We start from the raw sequence: 20583 nt of genomic DNA, 5'->3' as shown, positions 1-20583 counted from the left end.
GAAAAAGTTTTCTTCTGATTGCTTTCGTTTTTAATACACAGGAAGCAAAGTCATCAGATGAAAATGCAAAAAGGTGAAGTTTTAAGGAGAGATATAGGGTGATGGGCATTAAGGGGGGGCACATGATTAGATGAGCACTGGGTTTTATATATTGGCAAACTGAGGTTAAATAAAATATGTATTTAAAAATGGAGAGATGTAAAATAGTAATTTAGGAGAGTGGGAGAGTAATTCAACTAGGGAAATATATACTAAGATTACAAAACTGGGGCAACTGGCTGGCTTGCTCAGGGGAAGATGCGATTCATAATCTTGGGTTCCTGAGTTTGAGCACCATTTTGGATGTAGAGATTAATTTAAAAAAATACAATCTTTAAGATTACAGAACTGTGGACAGTACGAAAAACCCTCCTGAATTTACAGGGAGAACAGATCAGTATCGGTGTTTTTTGGTTTTTTTCCTCAAGCCACAATCAACTGCCACATATCGGCTAGACTAGATGGAGAACTGGAGGTGGGGGAGGCAGATGGCCAGCTGAGTACAGTGAAGAAGTGCTACAGGGAACTGAGGGTGTACGCAGGTAAAATTTCAAACAGTGGACCATGGATTCAAAGCATGAACGTGGAGGAAGGAGGGCTTGGGGCAGGTCCCAGACACAGAATTACTGTTTAAGTGGCATAATTAACAGAAGGAGCTGGAAAGGTACAATGAGGAGGTTCTGGTGGAATGCATGAAACTGCGAGGTATGAAATAACCTTAGCAAAGGGCAGATCTGGTTAAAAAGTTATAGAACTATTATAAAGACAAGTAAAACCTCTCCTTGGGCGTTGTGAGGCTGCAGTTGAAGGAAACTGAAAGGTGAAGGGACTGTAATAGAAGAATTATATCACAAGAATTGTAGCTGGGAGGTTCCCACACATGGAATTTCCAAGAAAACCATTTCTAGCACTTCTGGAGAAAGTCCACTTTTGAACAACCTGCCTGATTCAGAAAGCACCAATGCCAGAGCGAAACAGGATGAGTCACATTAAAATCATACCTTTCTCACCCCAATTCTATTCCCCACTGAGGTGGACCCTGGACAAGATGAATCTGGACAGCAGTGAAGAAGAGGAGCTGGTAAAACAACACACACCTACCAGGACTCTTGCTCCAAAGCAGGCTTCTAGGGCTCAAGAAGCTCTGAGCTAGAAAGAGAAGTTCTAAATTGTCTAAGAGTTTTAACACTGAATGTGATCCTGAGCTATGCCTTCTACTGACTAAAATAACACTATCATTGACAAGTAAGCACAAGAATTTTTATTACCTAAAACTAACTAGAAAAGCAACCTGATCTTCCTAAAAGCTCATCCAGAGCAGGGAAATACTCAACCTACAGGAATGGTTTGAAGGTACAGAGAGAGTTGTTTCCTGCTTAAGCTTTATGAAGTCCCATCCATTGCACATACCAGTTCCACAAATACGGGTTCCCACCACAAATAAGTGCAAAATATACACAATGCAGAATGTACAAAAAATTCATTTTTGCTTTATTAAGCAAAAAGTGAAAGTGTATTACCAAGCTAAATGGAACAAAATTATATGTTTTACTAAAAGATGTTTACAATAATTCAAAGATTTAACAAGAAATCTTAACATGAATTTCTAATTGGGTAAGCTATAAAATGGAAATATCGGTGCTCATCATTTAGTCATTTTCAAAAACACCTAAATTTAACATGGAGTTACCTAATGCTTTCTAGGAAAAAAAGAGGGAGTTTGTTTTACTATAATCCATTTTGACTAAAACACATTTGCAGGTATTTTGTGTTGTCATGATAAAGACAACTTATTACCAAGTCTTTTGGCTTTCAGTTCAGAAACTCCCTTTGGATGGATTCCCACAACTCTTTCAGCTAAATCCTGCTCTGTTCATGATTTGTCAGTATTATAGAAAAGTTCAAGTATTCTTAAGCTTTGAAGTGAGGTAGCAGGATGCGTAAAGTTAATTATTAATAAGCTAAATTCCAAGTTTTTCCACGTGGTATGGAAGAAAAATCAAGATAAATTCCCTCACCTAAGTATTAAGGATAAGCACACACACTCAGTTCTTCTCAAGAATACACAGGGAACCCATAATGTTCCTCTCAAAAGCACTACTAACATTTTCAATAAAATATTAAAATATTTCATGAGAACTGAGATTAAGAACACTGTAACAGATGAAAACTAACATGCATTTCCAATTGTGAGAAAAAACCTTAATATAAAGCATTAACAAAAGTACGCCAGACTCCTAAAGCAGATGAAAACCTCAATACTTCCAAAAAATGACACCTAGGACATAAAAATGTAATAGCAACCTGTCCTAGGGAATAAATGTGAGAAATTATTTGCAAATTGATACTCTCTAACAACCTATACAAACAAGAGCACAGCTGCAATGCTTTTTAAGGGCATCATTCTTTTTTTTTTTTTTTAAGATTTTATTTATTTATTCATGATAGACATAGAGAGAGAGAGAGAGAGGCAGAGACACAGGCAGAGGGAGAAGCAGGCTCCTTGCCGGAAGCCCCACAGGGGACTCGATCCTGGAACTCCAGGATCACACCTCAGGCCAAAGGCAGGCGCTGAACCGCTGAGCCACACAGGGATCCCCAAGGGCATCATTCTTAATCCCTTCATTAACCACATCTGATAAAGAAAACACTTCGTAAACCATTCTCAAGGGTCTTTAAAAAAAATATTTTTTTAACAAACTACCTACTCCCATCGTTTAACACACACATAAACCCCGAGGAAAAAAGCATCAACATTTCAAATACTCCAACAATTATAAAATGGAATGATCCTGGAATTTATTTAGACTCAAAGCATTATAAACTACTCCAAAGGAGAATTAATACTTCTAAAACACAGTATTTTTTAAGGTACAAAAACCTAACCATGGGTTCTTATTTCTTGAAAAAAATTTAACACGTCTCAATGCTGTTGACAGTCACGAACTCTGGTGACAAAATACACCAAGCATTTTTTACTCAACATATCACAGCTTGCTGACACTATTCTTTAAACATCGCTATTAACACCTACTATATTAGGTTTCTCATCAGCCCAGACTACCAGCAGTATATTGTCAAAGTAACTCTTCCTATAAGAAATATACATTTTAAAATACATCTACCACTAAAATTTAAGGGATTATTTTCCATATTACTCCCAAGCACAACCACCACAAAAAGCAAGCAGCCAATCTAAAAATCTGAAAGTTCTAACTGAAAGTACTTATTATCTTCAACAATGTATAAGGTGTTAACAAGTTAAAAAGGTTCACTGAAACTGAAATGCCATTTATGAAAAAGTTAATTTACATTATTTTGTAATGATCATAAAATGACATTGGAACCTTCTAATGAGGCCAAATAAAACAAGCACTTAAAAAAAAAAAATCCTATGTGTATAAAGACAAAAGCAGGCAATGCAACCTTATGGTCAGAACTACTACAAACCACATTCTCTTTTTACTAAGCAGAGTTCCATCACAGTCGCAATACTAGTGGGGAAAGTCCAAATACGGAACCACAAATTATTACTAGTAGTCCTTCCCTTTTCAGCATGATCAAGTCAATATCATATTTACCTGTAAACAGTGACTAAAAGGTTAAAATAAAGCATCCAAATAGGTGGTTTATTTAAAACATTTTTTTAAGGAATCCAGTGTTTCTCCTTGGGCATTTTTTTTTAAATAGAAAATGTTGTATAACAAAGATTATTTACAGGAAACAACCACAAATATATTACTCTTCAATAAATACAGTACCAAAATCATCCACTATGGAAGGAGGAAACAAAAAAATAGTTGTTAAACCTCTCCCTCCCTTCATTTTAAAATGTAGACTGATTTTACTAAAACCAGCAAAATGCAACCCAATCATCTCAGCCCTATGTAGTTATTTACTAACCTTTAAATAGACTTATGGATCTGCACTTCCTGCAGTCCACCTGCCAGCTTTCCCAACTTTAAGTCTACAGTGGGGGGTGTAAGTAAGACAGTCCTTACTTGCAACATCGATAATGAGGAAAGAACTTCACGCTCAGGTTAAAGCGATAATTGTGGGTTTTGTTTGCTTCTAGAAACTCAGCAACCAACACAGGTGCCAGTCCATAATGGGTGCTTAATGAATACCGGTTGAATAAACGGTAGAGTTTAATTAGTACATCAGTTTTCTTTTCCCCCTAACTTTAGACACCTCTAGCTCAAAAAAGCAAATGAAGACCAGGCCACCATGGTCCGCCAAAAGCACACTGCCTGCTTTATTCACAATGAAATAGACTTTGGCAGTCTCAGAAGAACAAAACACAATCCAAGCACCTCTTCTTTAGTTCCTCAGTCTTTCACAAGAAATCAGAAATAACACTTAATTTCAAATAACAGAAAATGTCTACCTCCTCTTCCTCAAAATGAAAAATCCCACATTTCAACTACGTTTTCTACACTCCCAACACTGAGCACAGCTGATCAACACCATGTATACGTGTGTGTGTGTGTGTGTGTGTGTGTGTACAGTGGGTGAAAACAAGCATATAAACAGTAACTACATGTTGTTTCTGAACGCTTCTTCCTGGAGTCCAGAAGGTTTGTGTCTACGTTTTCCTACCTGTGAAATCAGTTCTGTGGTTTCAGGATCCGTTGGTTCATTCATTCAAATGTTTTACTGAGCACCTACGGTAAGCCCGGCTCTCTAACAACATGTGTCAATTCTGGAAACTGAACATCGTCACACCCAGTCCCCGTACAAAAAGCTTATCCTTTAAAATCATAGCCACTAAAAAGAAATCCCAATGTTGTTTCAAGTACACACGAAGTCAGCCCATCGGGGCTTTTCGGCTCTGAAGGCGGCATCGGCGAGCCGCTACCTACCACACCCGTTACCCCCCACCCCCCGCCAAAAAAAAAAAGAAAAAGAAAATCACAACCGAAGCGGCAAGCGCGGGGTAAGACAACCTGTACGAGTCGCACGGGCTCCTGCGAGGAGGTGGTCAGCCAGGCTTTCTGTCCGCGGCCCAGGGAGAAGCGCGGCGAGACCCGCTGCACGCCTCGGGCGACAGTCCCGACTCGGAGGCAGGGGTCCAGCGCCCCCACCTCACCTCACCCCACCCCGAAACCCTCACCCTGGAAAACCCCGGCTCTCTCCGCCCGCCCTCCGCGCCCCCCAGACCTGCGCAGTTGGGGGGAGAGGGGGGGTCTCTTCATGTCCATTTTACTGCAAGCTGGCCGTTGGCTCCCTCAGCCGCCCGCCCGTCCACGATTTTGAACTGAGCGTGTAAACCGGGTCTCGGAAGGACTGGGCAGAAAAACCCCGAGGGCAGGGTCCGCAGGAAGACCTCGCCCAGACCTGAAAAATGGAGCCGCAGGCTCAGCCCACAGCCCGCAGCCCGCAGCGCGCGGGGGGCAGGGCCCGGCCGCGCTTCCCCAGCGAGCCGGCGGCGGCGGCGGCGGCGGCGGCGGCGGGGGTTCGAGGCTGCGGGCCCCCGCCCAGGAGGCCGCGAGGGAGGGGGGGCGGCGCGCGACCCAGGCCGGCGCCCCTGCACTCACCCGCGCCTTTGTCTCGGCCGCCCGCTCCAGCCGCAGCCTCTCCCGGTGCCGGCTCCGCGGCTCCTGCCGCCCCCACGCCCGCAGCTGCGCTCCCCGGCGCGCTCGCCGCTTCCTGGCCCCTCCCTCCCCTGCCCAGGCTCGCGCGCGGGCGGAGCGAGAGGCGGCGCGCGCCCCGAGAGCCGCGGGAGGCCTGCGCCGCCGCGCAGCTGCCGCCGTCGCCGCGCCGGCCCCGCCCCCGGACCCGCCCCCGGACCCGCCCCCGGACCCGCCCCCCGGCCCCGCCTGGGCGTCGCGCTCCGCCGCGCGACCCCGCGACGCCCAGCGCCCCCCAGCTGCGCCGCCTGGGAAGCCCCGCTCCGAGGCGAGAGGAGGGCGGAGAGCCGGGGCTGCCGCCCCACGCGGGGAAGGACGCGCCGGAAGATGGCGACCACGGCCACGCGAGCCCCTCCTGGCCCCCCGCCCCGCGGCTGGCGCGGAGGGGCGGTGCCTGCGGCGGGAGGGGGACCGCGGCGGCTGCCGGGCGGGCGGGGGTCGGCGCGGAGCCCTGGGGCACGCCCCCGGCCTGTGGGGGGCGCCGCCGAGGAAGATGCCCTGGAATCCGCGGCCCCCGCTTTTTACTAGCGGAAACGTCAGGATCGGCGAATCTGCCCTAACTGGCCGGCTTCTTACGGCCTAGAACTTCCAGCTGACATTTCTAGAGTGTGAGATTACTGGTCTCCCGGATCTCTGAGCCTTCTTTAGCTGTATCTTTTATATATCCCAGAATCCAGAAACACCTCTAGTAAGAGTGCCCGTGCGGCAGTCAACATTCCACCGACGCCGACAGTAAGTTTTAAGGCCTGCAACACTCGGAATGCGACGGCAGTGACAGAGACGTCCCCTCCATCTGGATTGACTGTATTAGTGCATATTAGTTTTCTTTTTTCCCCTAAGTTTACCATTCTCCCTTGCTTGGGTGACTGCGTGACTAAGTGCCTCAGCGTCTGCCGTGGGCTCAGGTGGGGTCCTGGCTGGGGTCCTGGCATCCAGTACCTCGTTGGGCTCCCTACCCCGCGGGGAGCCGGCTCCTCCCTCTGCCTCTGCCTCTGCCTCTGCCCCTCTTTCTCTGTGTCTCTCATGAATAAATAAAATACAAAATCTTTTTTTTTTTTTTTTAATTCTCCCTTGCTCAAAAAGCAGTTCATGACCTAGCCACAGTCCTTCTACCTAGTTGCTCAGAACAAATGCTTTATGGAGTCCTTGGCTCCCTTTCTTCTCTGATCTTCGCCCCCAGCCTGTCAGGCAAGCCTGACAAAATAAATCAGAATCAGACCAATCGGTGCATTACTTCCATCTTCTCTGACTTGGATCATACTTCAGTGACCTGCTAAATGGTCTCTCTGCCCATTAACTCAGTCTATTGTCAGAGCAACAACCAGAATATTCTCTTACAAGAAAAAGTCAGCTCCTGTCTCATCTGGCCAAAATCAGAGTCAGTGGCTCCCTTTTTCATTGTGTATAAAAGCCAAGGTCTTTACAGTGATCTACAAAGCCCTGGGTTTTGCCTTTTCCCTTCACCTGTCTCACTGTAGCTCCAATCACCCTTTCTTGCTTGAAAATTCCAGACACACTACTGCTTAGGTACATTTTTCCTCAGTGTCCACTCTCCTTTTAACTCCTTGCTCAAATCTCACCCTAACAGTGATGTTTAGCCGGACCACACTACTCATTTTTTAAAAGATTATATTTATTCATGAGAGACATACACAGAGAGACGAAGACACAGGCAGAGGGAGAAGCAGGCTCCCTGAGGGGGGCCTGGTGGGACTCCATCCAGGATGCCAGGGTCACGCCCTGGGCCAAACCCGCTGAGCCACCATCCCCCAGGACCACACCATTTAAAATTGAAACCACCCCAACCCTTTTTCTTTTCTTTCCATGACGCTTTAAACCTTACAACGATCTTTATTATTTATTTATATTGTATGTTTATCTTTTAATGCATGTCTTCCCCAATACAAGATGGAATTCCCTCTGTTCTGTTCAGCTGAGGTACCCCAGCGCATAGGGTAAATGAAAAAAAAAAAAAAAAAAAAAGCTTAAATCCACTGAGATGATAAAAAGTGCAAGAAAAAAGACCAATTTTTTATTTTAAATTTGTTCTTGGTCCCAACCTATCAGTTAACCATAGATCCTTATCTACATTATAATATAAGCATTTTAATTTTATAGTTACCCTGAGTACAGTGAAAACTTGACTTTAATACAGTTTTTCTGACCAGGGATATCCTGGTATCCTAGTTCACTAAATAGGAATAACCTAATAAAGTAGAGGAAGCTTTCTGGCTTGAAATTCAAAGCCATATTGATTCTGAAAATTTCCTAGGGAAAAAAACAAACAAACAAAAAAAAAAAACAGGAAATCCCTACAACTGCATGTGAATCTATAATTACCTCAAAATTAAAAGAAATGTAGGATGCTAAAACAAAACAAAACAAAACAAAAAACCCCCCAGAAAATCCCTAAACTTAATATATGTTTGTAACCCTTCATTTGAATCACAAATGTAGTCATTTTGTGTGAATGCCTTAAAAGTAACATTTCCTATCATTTATTCATAAAGGTTAACATTCATTATATAAACATTTTGTTTTCAGGTTTCCCCTATGTTTATAATACATCATATGCAATTGAATACCCTGATAATATCTAATTCAGTTGCTACAGCTCTCTTGCCACTAGAAAAAAAATTAATTAAGAATACAATTCTTGGGATCCCTGGGTGGCGCAGCGGTTTAGCGCCTGCCTTTGGTCCAGGGCCCGATCCTGGAGACTCAGGATCGAATCCCACGTCGGGCTCCCAGCATGGAGCCTGCTTCTCCCTCTGCCTGTGTCTCTGCCTCTCTCTCTCTCTCTCTCACTGTGTGCCTATCATAAATAAATAAAAATTAAAAAAAAAAAAGAATACAATTCTTGGGGATCCCTGGGTGGCTCAGCAGTTTAGCGCCTGCCTTCTGCCCTGGGCGTGATCCTGGAGTCCCAGGATAGAGTCCCACATCAGGTTGCCTACATGGAGCCTGCTTCTCCCTCTGCCTGTGTCTCTGCCTCTCTCTCTCTTATGCATAAATAAATAAAAATCTTTACCAAGAAATGATCCCCAACAAAACTAAGGGTACATTTGTGTCATAACAGATGGAAACATTAACACCAAGAACAATAAGCTTATGTTTGTCTATCCTTACTCATGACCTTACATAGTTGCCACATTGACCTGGTTCTGCAATCTTTACTTCGTTAAATATATTTTCCTTTCAACACATAAAAGCACATGAATTTTTCCTGGAAGTATGGTATTAATATTTTAAAATAACTTTCCAAAATGTAGTACCAGCTGTTTCTCACATGTAGGAGAGATGGTGTCTGGCATCAGAGTCTGGAGTTGAAACTCTGCTACATAATTAGCTGGGTGACCTTGAGCAAGGTTCTTGATCTTTCAAATTGTGTCTTTTCTTCTAATTTAATGGGACCATAGTAGTACTTACCTCCAAGAATTGTTGTGAGAAATCCACAAGAGAACTCAACCAAAGTTCTTAGCCTTGGGCCTTGCACAAGCTAAATGCTGGTAAATGCCAGCTACTATCATTACACAAGCATATAATTAAGCTCATTGCCCTATATTTTTATGCTGAGAAAATGGCTCATAATAGGACGCAAATGGGATGGTTTGAGCTCTACATCAAGATAGTATAATATGCAATTAAATGAACATTCTTAAAGAGGCACTAACATGTCTTCTACCACCACCATGTGCCAGGCACTGTTCTAGGTAAAAAGGAAGCTAAGAGAAATAAGGCCCAGACCTAGAATAGCTTTACAGTTGAATGACAAAAGACATATGGTTAGCAAATAACTACTTTCAAAGTAGTATAACCATACATCCTGGTTTGTCTGGGACACCCCTTATCCTGTCTTAATAGATTTTTGTGCCTACTTTCATTCTCATTGTGTCCTGGTTTTGGCAATAAATTATGTGATCACCCCTAACCAGAAGTACGTATGGTGTGCTCAGAATACAGAGAAGGAATCATCAGTTCTGTGTAAAGCTATTGAGACTTACATTGCTCCTTGAAAGGAACATTTAAAGTGGCCAAGTGGACCAAAAGGAGGAAAGGCAGAAGGAAGATTTCATTTTTATTATTTCAAGTCAAAACCACAAAGCATTTATATACTTATTAATAAAGTTAGTAAATCATCTTGACCAATGTTACATGAAATAGTGATTTTGTACTTTTTCCTAAAGATAGCAACACTACAAGACACAAACAATATAACATGTACTCATTTATTTATACAATAAATATCAATTAAGCATCTATTATGTACACCTGGTCTGTCTTGGATGTGATAGAAGATAAAAAATTTTATAAGACACAGTTAAGCAGCATAAAACCTACTGGCAAACACCAAATACCTTAGCTGACAGTCAACATGATAATGAGATATAGAACACATGAAGTGTGATTTGGGGAGATCGAGAAAAATCAAGAAACATCTGAAACTTATTGAGAAAGGAGAAAATTACTAATTCAGAGGAGTATAATCTATGGTCCTTTCTGTGACAGAGCAGTCAAAGGTAGAAGAACATAGGTCAAACTTGGCTTCACACTTTTACCCAGAGCTGCCCCTTGCTGTTCATCAAACCACAAATATTCACTGAATGCCTGCTGTTTGCCAGGTAGCATACCAAGTGCTGTGGGAAAACTTGGTATAAAGCATGGTCTTTGTCCTTAATGAAATGTCATACAGCAACATTTGAATAATTAGACACCATTTAAAATTGAAACCACCCCAACCTTATGAATGCAGTGGAGGGGATCACTGAGGTCTGTATTGTCAGAGAAGTTCTCTTAGAGGGAAAAGAATTTGAGGTGGGTCTCTGGGAAAGAGGGAGTAGATCAGTGTTTTCTGTTTATTGCATACCTATGGTGGTATGGGGGATGATTTTAGGTGATACACTTAACAGGAGCAGGGGTGGAGTGGGCAAGCATGTGGAGAGGTAGTTTGGGGTACATGCAGCTCCAACACATAGCCTGAGATGTCTAGTTGACCATTGCACAATGCAGGGTTAAAGGCACAGTTGAAAATCCATGTTTAATTTTTGACTCTCCACAAAATTAACTAATAGCCTACTGTTGACCAGAAGTCTTACCTATAGCATTAACGGTCAACTAACACATATTTGTTTGGTTTTTATATATAGAGAGAGCATGAGCAGGGGAAAAAGGGGCAGAGGGAAAGGGAGAGAGGGAATCTTAAGGAGGCTCCACACTCAGCTCAGAGGCTGACACGGGGCTTGAGATCATGACCAAGAGTCCAAAGCTTAACCGACTGAGCCACCCAGGCACCCCATAAAACATTTATTTTGTATGTCACATGTATTTATAATGTATTCTTAGACTTCAGTAAGCTTGCGAAAAGAAAATGTTATTATGAAAACCCTAAGGAAGAAAAAAAAATCCTAAGGAAGAGAAAATATATTTGTAGTACTGTACTATATTTATTGAAAACAATCCATCAATAAGCAGACCCACACAGTTCAATCCCATGATGTTCAAAGGTCAACTGTAATTGCATTAAAGCCCCTCAGCTCAAAACAAAAACCAAAAATAAAACAAAACAAAAATAAAAACAAATATTTGGAATTGTAATAAAAATGCCTGCCCCTGGGGACAACTAGAAAAGAAGAAAGGATCTTTCTGAGAATCATTATGCTATTTCAGGTTAGAGATTACCAATGATTAAGAATTTCTTTTTCTTTTTTCTTTTTTCTTTTCTTACAGTTAACATCTATATATGGCAGGTAATTCAGATTTTTCACATAGGATAGTGAGAAGAGTTCCCTTGGTACATTTTTTAATGTTAAAATGTAATGAAAATGTTAAAAATGACTCAGCTGTAAGAAACCTCTCAAGTAAACAATAGTAGCAATAAAGAAAAACGGGATGTGGCACTTAGGAGAGCACAAAGTTTGACCAACAAAACTTCAGTAACTAGCACTTAATGAAAGGTGAGTTCAGGGGATCCTTGGGTGGTGCAGCGGTTTAGCGCCTGCCTTTGGCCCAGGGAGACCCGGGATTGAGTCCCATGTCGGGCTCCCATGTCGGGCTCCCACGTCGGGCTCCCGGTGCATGGAGCCTGCTTCTCCCTCTGCCTGTGTCTCTGCCTCTCTCTCTATCTCTGTGACTATCATAAATAAAAATTAAAAAAAAAAAAAAAAGAAAGAAAGAAAGGTGAGTTCTCAGGAAGAGCAAGGGCCACAGTGGATTTTGAGCTTAGTACTGGCAGACTGGTATATGAGAGTGGGGAAAGAATCCAAGAGGCAGGAACAGAGAGACTGAGGTCCACACTGTGCTGGGAGGAACCTGCACCTTGAGGAAGCTCCTTGGCTCAGAGAAATCATTATAATTTGCCCCAGTGACCTGTTAGGAAGCCATTCTTTGCAATTTACTAGGGCTTCAGCAAGAGGAGACATGGAAGCTCCAACATACCTCAAAATGTCTGGACACTGCTACCCTTCAAACAGGTGGGACAGAAATGTTACAGTTTCACCTAACCATACTTAACCTTAGTGTTGCTTTCACAAAGAAAGTTTATGATGAGTAAGATTTGAGGGTAAAATCGGAAGAAAGAGAAAGCAGCACAAAGTAATCTTTCATGTCCCACCCTCCATTCCTTCCCTGGCAAGTGTTACTACCTGAGAGTAATACAGCTCTTGCTTTTGTCCCTGTGACTACCAAAGCTAAGTAGCTGGGAGACTTCTGATATTTTGCTTTGTGCCATTGTGGTGGGGTACATGCCCTACATAATCCCCAGGACTACAGTGGGCAGATTGCCGAAAATGTACCACCCACGCCCCCCGACCCCCCATATGCTATTCCTGGAACCTGTGACTGGGACAAGATACTCCCATGATTATGTTATGTTATATTTCATAGTTGACCTTAAAATATTATTATTTAGGTAAGCCCCATTTCATTTAAGTGCAAGAGCACTTAAAGTAGAGACTCATCTACCACTAGTGGCAGAGGGAGAATTCAAAGAAAATCAAAGCAAAAAGAAATTAAATCAAATCGATTTGAATTGAATTCAAATTTAAAAAGACTTGATAAGCCATTGCCAGCTTGAAAATGGGGTATGCAACACCTGACAAGGAATACAGTCTGTCTCCAGAAGCAGGGAATGGCCCCTGGTGGACAGCCACAAGGAAACAGGGACGTAAATCCTATACCCACAAGGAGCATGAATACTAAGAACAACAATAATGTACTTGAAAGCAGATTTTTCTCTCATAGTCTCCAGATGAGAGCTCAGGCTTACTGGCACCTTGATTTCAGCCATGTGATAACTGTGAGCAGAGAATTCAGCAATGACATGCTGGACTTCTGACCTACAGATTATAGGAGCTAATAAATGGGTGTTGTTTTAAGCCACTAATGGTAATGTGTCACACAGCATTAGCAAAGAAACCACCTTTGCTGAATTAACCCTTTTCTAGACAGGCTGTGAGGTGGCCTTCCGGGTTAAGAGTGTATCTTAGTTTCCATTCTACTGTCAATCCATAAGACAAATGGATCAATACTCAGGCATCAGTAAACAACTGTTGGTCATTTATGATTACATGGGGGTGTGGATAACCATGGGAAGACTGGAATTCCTGATAATTTGGCATATGAGAGACTTAAATGTTATTTTCATTTAGGTGACAAAGAACATAGAAACTTATTTTGAAGTAACAGGCTGGTAAGACCTCACAACTGTGCGTGTTATTAGAGTTTCTGGTAGCATATGGTGCCAGTCTCTGAAAAGGAAAGGTAGACAAGAGTGTTGTCTAGTAGAAAGAGAATGACCTCTAAAGTCAGGTACATATGAGTAAGTTTCATTGATAGTAGCTGTCTGATCATGGGCTTTGAGCCCCAATCTACCTATATTAGGATAGGAATAACACCTATCTAGTAAGATTTGGGGAGAATTAAATGAAACAGGCCATGTAAAATCTCAGTGCCTGCAGCACAGTAGACTATGAATTAATTTGTCTCCTCTATTAGAGTGGAAATTTTTTCACATCTTCCTTGCGGTGTTTTTAAAGTACAAGAAACTAAATTATAGCATATACCAGAGTAATGCTATCTTACAGAAATATAATGCATGCCACACATGTAATTTTAAACTTCCTAGTCGCTACATGAAAAAAAGTCAAAGTAAGCATATAAAATTAGTTTTAATAATATACTACCTATGTACATAAAATATGTTAAAAGATACTGTCATTCCAACATGCAACCAACATAAAATTATATTAATAATGTATCACACTTTTCAAACTAAGCCTTCAAAGTTGTTTATTTTTATACTTATAGCACAACTCGTGTTACTTTTTTTTTTAAGATTTTATTTATTTTATTCAAGAGACACAGAGAGAGAGAGAGAGAGAGAGAGAGAAAGAGACACAGGCAGAAGGAGAAGCAGGCTCCACACAGGAAGCCCGATGCGGGACTCCAGGATCACGCCCTGAGCCAAAGGCAGATAGATGCTCAACCACTGAGCCACCCAGGCATCCCTATAGCCATGTTTCAAATGCTCAATAGTAACACATAGCTAATGGTTACAATACTGAGGAGCTCAGTACTAGATCTCTAAACAAATATCTCAAAATATGCTACTTTATTCTTTGTTCATTCTAAAATAAACATGAATAGGTGATAAACAGATAATTATAAATACATGAGGACACACATGCATATATATCACACCCTGGTACATATCAAACCCATATTTTTTTTCTTTTTTCTTTTTTTAACCATTAGTTCTTAGTTACAGTGAGCTACACTTCAATCAGAGGATTAAGGTAGAAGTGGTACATGGCTTTCTAATTTCAAATTCCAAAAATACTACAAATCCCAACTATATAGCCAATGTAAAGTAAGACCAGGCAACCAGGATAGCTAGATTAAAACAAAATTCTATCTTGCACAAAAGAATACAGGTTGGTTCTTATAGTAACTTTAGTCAAGGATTACATATTTATTTTCTTCACTTTTCCTTTGAAGAGGCTGGACTAGACCTTTGGATTCCACATAAGCTTGTTTTTTCTTTCTACCATTTCTTTCAATATCTCCATTACTGAGAATGAAGACTAAAGCATATTAGAAATGGTGGGAAATAAGAGTCACACACAGCAGCCACCTAAAGTCGCATAGAAAATCTGTAATACTTCTACTAGGATCTTCAATCTTCTACTTGGATCTTCAATCCACTAGAGTGGATACACTTAGAAACACACACACACACATCCAAATACACTTAACATGTGTAATAATACAAGATGGAATGCTGAAAGGGACCGAGAAATTCCAAAAAACACATCATGAATATATGTAAGAATAAAATCCCTATCAGTGGGGATGAGGGAAGGTTTCCTAGATAAGTATCCAACATGAGAGGTTTTAAAAAATGGTCTTTAAAGAATGGTTAATAGAGCTCGATGTAATTCAACAGATAATATGCTGCTACCAACTGTGCAGCAGGTCCCATAGTGGAAATTGAGTAATGAACTCTGCACTTAAGCTGGTGGGATGGGGATTGAGAATTGTGGAAGACAAAGAAAAATCAGCTATGGATTCTAACAGCTCTTTGCACTGTCCATCTCTTCTGACTGCATGCTACCTCTGAAGTCTTCCCAAGTTCTACCTCTTATACCCACAAACAACTTTTTGCTTCTTCTCTGTTTCTGACCCTGCACGTATAATATAACTCTTGGTCTTACCTTGTTCTGGCTGTGAGATGAGCGTTTCATCTCTGACCTCTGCCCTGTAGCCACATGCAGACCCTGCCTACCCTTGGTCTGGCTCTAGCTCTAACCAGGAAGCTGCTGAATTAAGAAGCTGCCACCACAGCTTCCGGCTCCAGCATTACTATAGTGTGAAGAGGAAGTTGGGCACAGTTGCTAAGTATTATCATAGAGATATCTCTGGCAGAGGGCATTTGATTTAGCCTGTAAGGATCCAGAAAGGATTCCAAAAGGAGCAGATGCTTGAGAGGGATTATCCAAAAATGAGAGGAAGGATCAGATTGTTTTGCAATAGAACAAAATGTATGAAATCAGGGAGAGATGGGAGCGTGACGCCTTTATACAATGAGGGAATGAATGCAGGGTCAGAGAATGGTGCTTGTGGGCATGGAGAGGAAATGATGCTGTACCTACAGAAAGATACTATGTAGTACTAAGGAGTTTGGCTTTATATAGGAGATGATAATAATTAGCACAAAAGGGCAAAATGCATGAATCATATTAAGAATAAAGTTTATGTATATGGCCATATCATTAAAGTATCACATATAACCTTTGAACTTTAAAATATTCCTGCTTCAATTACTTCCTTGATAAACTCCATACAGCATTTGTTCATAAAGGATGGTATGTGAAAACTTGAAATGGAATTTATAGTATCTATATGGTTATTTTATGCTCATCTGTGTGCTTCTAATAAATCATCAGTATATTGTGGAGGTTGACTTATTCCTGGTTTATTTTCCATTAATATGAACAATTTTGTATTAACTAGAGTTATCTCCTTAGGAACAATTGCTCACATGTGGGCTTCAATGGGCACTGTCAATTATATGAGTTATTCTGCTATTCATGTATCATCCCCAAGACAATTTTTTTTATTTTTCTCTTTTCTCACAATGAAGCATTACACATTCTGGTCTACTAAAAAGTAGGTTAAATGCAAAGAGGAATACTATAAAAATATCTTAAAAGAGGTTGATGCCTTAAAGGAGAAAGGAAATTAACTTTTTTTGAAGGGGGGATATTAACATTTTGACCATTTGACAATTTCATGGTAATTTCTTAAATGGAAAAAAGATGAAAGATTTTTTTTTAAAGAAATGACTATCTTTAGTAAAAAGAATGATCTCCACGGTGATTTCTTGCTATAGAAAAGTAAAAAGAACTAAAGGGGGCTTATTATAGCTTTTTGCTCCAGGTAAGACCTGCCCACCAAGAAATAATTTCAGTCCTACTTCCATATGCCATTAACTAATAAACTGTCAATCAATCAGACAAATATATAAAGCATTAAAATAAGTCATCTATTTGTTAAGAATTCTGATAAATGGCTATAGTGCTATTCATCATTTCTTCACTTGTTTTTAATAGTTTTATTGCATCTGTATATTCTTTAAAAGCACATTTAAAAAAAATTAATGGACTTCTTTTTAGTAGTTTTAAGTTTACAGAAAAATTGAGTGGATCCTACAGAGAGTTCCCACACAGCCCTCATCCTCCCAACCTATTATTAACATCTTTCGTTGGTGTAGAATGTTGTTACGATAGGTTTTTTTTTTTTTTTTTAAGATTTCTTATTTATTCATGAAAGACACAGAGAGGCAGAGACATAGGCAGAGGGAGAAGCAACCTCCATGCAGGAAGCCCAATGTGGGACTCAATCCTAGGACTCCAGGATCACACCTAGAGCCAAATGCAGACACTCAACCACTGAGCCATGCAGGTGTCCCATGATAGGTAATTTTTTTTTTCATGATAGGTATTTTTTAAACAAAGTTTTAAACTTCTCTCTACAGCTCTTGGATATTTTCTGTTAGGTTTATTCCTACAGACTTGATATTCTTTTTTTTTTTTTTTTAAGATTTATTTACTTGGGAGAGAGAGAGAGAGCATGTGAGTGCACACACATGCAGGCGTGAGATAGGGGACGGACAGAGGGAGAGAATCTTAAGCAGACTCCTTACTGAGCACTGAGCCCCACCAGGGCTCAATCTGAGGACCCATGAGATTGTGACATGGGCGAAAACCAAGAGTCAGAGCTTAACTGACTAAGCAACTCAGGTGTCTCTGATATTCTATAATATTACTGCAAATAGTTTCTTCTTTTTAATTACATTTTCTAGATGTTTGGTGCCAGCATATAGGAATGAAACTTTTGTCTTACATCTGACATCATATTAATTTGTGGATTATTTGGGGTTTTCCATGTAAATAGAATCAACTGCAAATATTGACCATCTTACTTCCTTCTTGCCAAACCTTATGCCACCACAGCAGTTAGGACATCCAATGTAAGATTTAATAGAAAAGATTACCTTTCTCTCATTCTCATTTTTAAAGAGAATACTTCTAATATTTTCTCACTTAGTATAATGTTTGCTCTAGGTTATGTATAAATATCATTTATCACATAAAGGAAAATGAGGAAGTAGACCCAACATATATGTAATTGGTATAGTACTGGTATTCTCAAAAGTATGCATCCCCCATAAAAAGGAGCAACTTAAGTATTTAAGAACATAAATCAGGAAAACTTTTTCTCCATATTAAACGTAATTTACCTTTGACTCTACTATGAACCAACCAACATGAGACATAACCTAGCAAAAAAGTTACTGAGTATCAAAGATAAAGAAAGAAAACTGGTGTGCCAGATAAAAGTTTAAGTCACAATGACTGTTTCAGATTCCTTCCTAACCTTGCTTAGAAGACAGTAAAATAGTGTCCTCAAATAACTCAAAGTCCTCAAGGAAAGAAAGTGTGACTCAAGAATTTTATGCCCAGTAATTACTACTCGGAATTATACTTCTGAACATGGCGGAATCCAGGGAATTCTTCAACAAACTACTTGAGGATTTACTTTCAGACAACTGAGAGATAAATGGAAACACTTTGGCAAAAGGACAAAGTATGCAATATTGAATTCATTTAGCTATGAAAATAGAACAAAAGTTTACGGTTAAAGAAAAACATAAATGTCACAAACTAATGTTAAAGTAATGCTACCTTTAACAAAAGTCAGCACAGGAAATTTTTAAAAAGGTATAGGTTCAAATAATACATATGAGAAAATTCATCTGGCATTAGTATTTTTAAAAATCTTTTCAGGTGGGACACCTGGGTGGCTCAGCGGTTGAGCATCTGCCTTGGGCCTAGGGTGTGATCCCAGGATCCGGGATGGAGTCCCACATCGGGCTCCTTGCAGGGAGACTGCTTCTCCCTCGGTCTATGTCTCTGCCTCTCCCTGTGTGTGTCTTTCGTGAATAAATAAGTAAAATATGTATTTTTTAAATCCTTCCAGGAGATTCTACTATGCAGCAAAATTTAGGAACAACTACCCGATAGAAATCTGACAGTCACTTTCCTGTTTAAGCTTCCATGGTAAATACAGAAAACACGGTTAACTTCCACCAGTCTCAGGACTATTGAACAAGGAGATAGCAGTGGTAACAATCTTTATGTTAAATTGTCTATGAGAAAAAAGTATTTTTTTTCTTCTTGTTATGACACATTGTTTTAACATACAGTCTCAGCAAGAACAGGCTGTTCTTGACTATGAATGTTGCCAATTGTTATAGAAGTCATTAACAAAGTTTACATTGAATAAATCCAGCCAGGATACTCTGAACCCAGAACATCCATAACAATGATGGAGACTGACAAAAGAACAGTCAGCATGGTACAGACTCAAAACAAATACATTAAAAAACAAAACACAAAACAAAACAAAACAACTCAGAAATAATCACCTGTAAGCTCTGGTATCCAGAAATATCCACCAAATTCAAGAATATTTTGGAGGAACAGGGGACTAATAGAGCCTTGACTTTTCTTTCCTGTACCTAAAATTTTCTTATTCCATGGTGGGTTTGCTCATCAGCCTATTTGCTTGTCTGGGGTTTTGCTCTATAGAAGCAGCAAGATCTATTCCAAATATTTGTTGTTGTTGTTGTTGTTGTTGTTGTTGTTGTTGTTTTTAATTTTTTTAAATTTATTCATTCATGAGAGACATGCAGAGAGAGAGAGGCAGAGACACAGGCAGAGGGAGAAGCAGGCTCCATGCAGGGAGCCCTGATGTGGGACTCAAGCCCAGATCCCCAGGATCAGGCCCTGGGCTGAAGGCGGCGCTAAACCGCTGAGCCACCCTAGCTGCCCCTATTCCAAATATTTGTATCAACCCACCAGGCTGGCTACAATTCTGAGCCATTGGTACTCAATAACTTTGTTTTTCTCCTACATTTTCTCTGTATACTATTGGAATAGCTCCTACCATCCGTTATGACGGCTGCCCCTGTAATTCTAAATCATCAGCTTTAGCCATAAAGAATACACATTCACATGTATGTTTGTTTTTCTAGTAGAAAAACTACCCAGTTTACTTTCTGGAGTGAATCTATCTTTTCAGAGTGACTTGCATACTTTCACATTTTGAGGACTAGTGGATCCTGCTGCTGTGACCTAACCCCTTAGGACTTGCATTTCTCAGCAGCCCCTCTTGCTCCTGGGATCATGGAAACCTGTGGCCACTCACTCACCCTGAGGTTAGCAGACAACTTGGGCTTCTGCCTCCCTGGGGCTTAAGACACCAGGCCCAGTACAATTTCCATTTTTAAAAATGTTTTGGGGCACCTGTGTGGCATGCTCTGTTAAGCAGCTTACTCTTGGTTTCAGCTTAGATCATGATCTCAGGGTCCTGAGATCCAGCCCCACAGAGGGAGTCGGCTTGAGATTCTCTCCCTCTGCCTCTTCCTTCATTCTCTCTCTCTCTCATAAATAAATAAATAAATAAATAAATAAATAAATAAATAAATAAATAAATTAGTTTTAAAAAGAGATAACATCCTTTCTGTGCTTAAAATGAATGTTTTCTGTAGTTGTAAGTGCAGCCTTTTCTATTTTGCATTAAGTCAAGCTTGCAAATTATATTGCTTAAATTTCCTTACCCTTCTGTTTTTTATATCTATTTATTTTATCAATTTCAAAAGAAATCCAATCATGAAATGGGCAGAAGATATAAACAGAAATTTCTCCAAAGAACATATACGCATGGACAACAAGCATGTGAGAAAACGCTCTGCATCACTTGCCATCAGGGAAATACACATCAAACCCACAATGAGATACCACCTCACACCAGTGAGAATGGGGAAAATTAACAAGGCAGGAAACTACAAATG

General features: G+C 40.6%; 1 protein-coding gene, 1 long non-coding RNA gene and 1 pseudogene across 8 annotated transcripts in view; 1 reads left to right on the top strand and 2 right to left on the bottom strand.

The window, feature by feature from the left end:
* CDC42SE2 (CDC42 small effector 2) overlaps positions 1-5732 on the bottom strand; it is a 112651-nt gene extending 106919 nt beyond the window's left edge. For 3 of the 7 annotated variants that reach the window (XM_077911572.1, XM_077911569.1, XM_077911573.1), the window contains exon 1: positions 5577-5731. The gene's annotated coding sequence lies outside the window, so the exon portion shown is untranslated. Of the gene's footprint in view, positions 1-5199; positions 5434-5576 lie in introns of those variants that run through there. The other 4 variants (XM_077911571.1, XM_077911574.1, XM_077911570.1 and 1 more) reach the window with 3 other exon arrangements.
* The window catches only part of LOC144322817 (plakophilin-4-like), a 45258-nt pseudogene extending 39006 nt beyond the window's left edge, over positions 1-6252 (top strand).
* A 3482-nt stretch (positions 6253-9734) lies between these two features.
* On the bottom strand, positions 9735-16310 carry LOC144322056 (uncharacterized). The gene is made up of 2 exons (XR_013387615.1): positions 15380-16310; positions 9735-11799 (listed from the first exon to the last, which is right to left on the bottom strand). It is a non-coding gene; the product is annotated as an uncharacterized LOC144322056 (long non-coding RNA).
* Positions 16311-20583: the final 4273 nt, after the last annotated feature.

Source organism: Canis aureus, chromosome 10 (assembly GCF_053574225.1).
Source record: "Canis aureus isolate CA01 chromosome 10, VMU_Caureus_v.1.0, whole genome shotgun sequence".
NCBI lineage: Eukaryota > Metazoa > Chordata > Mammalia > Carnivora > Canidae > Canis > Canis aureus.
Note: the sequence above shows the minus strand (reverse complement) of the source record. Positions and strands in the feature narration are given on the sequence as shown.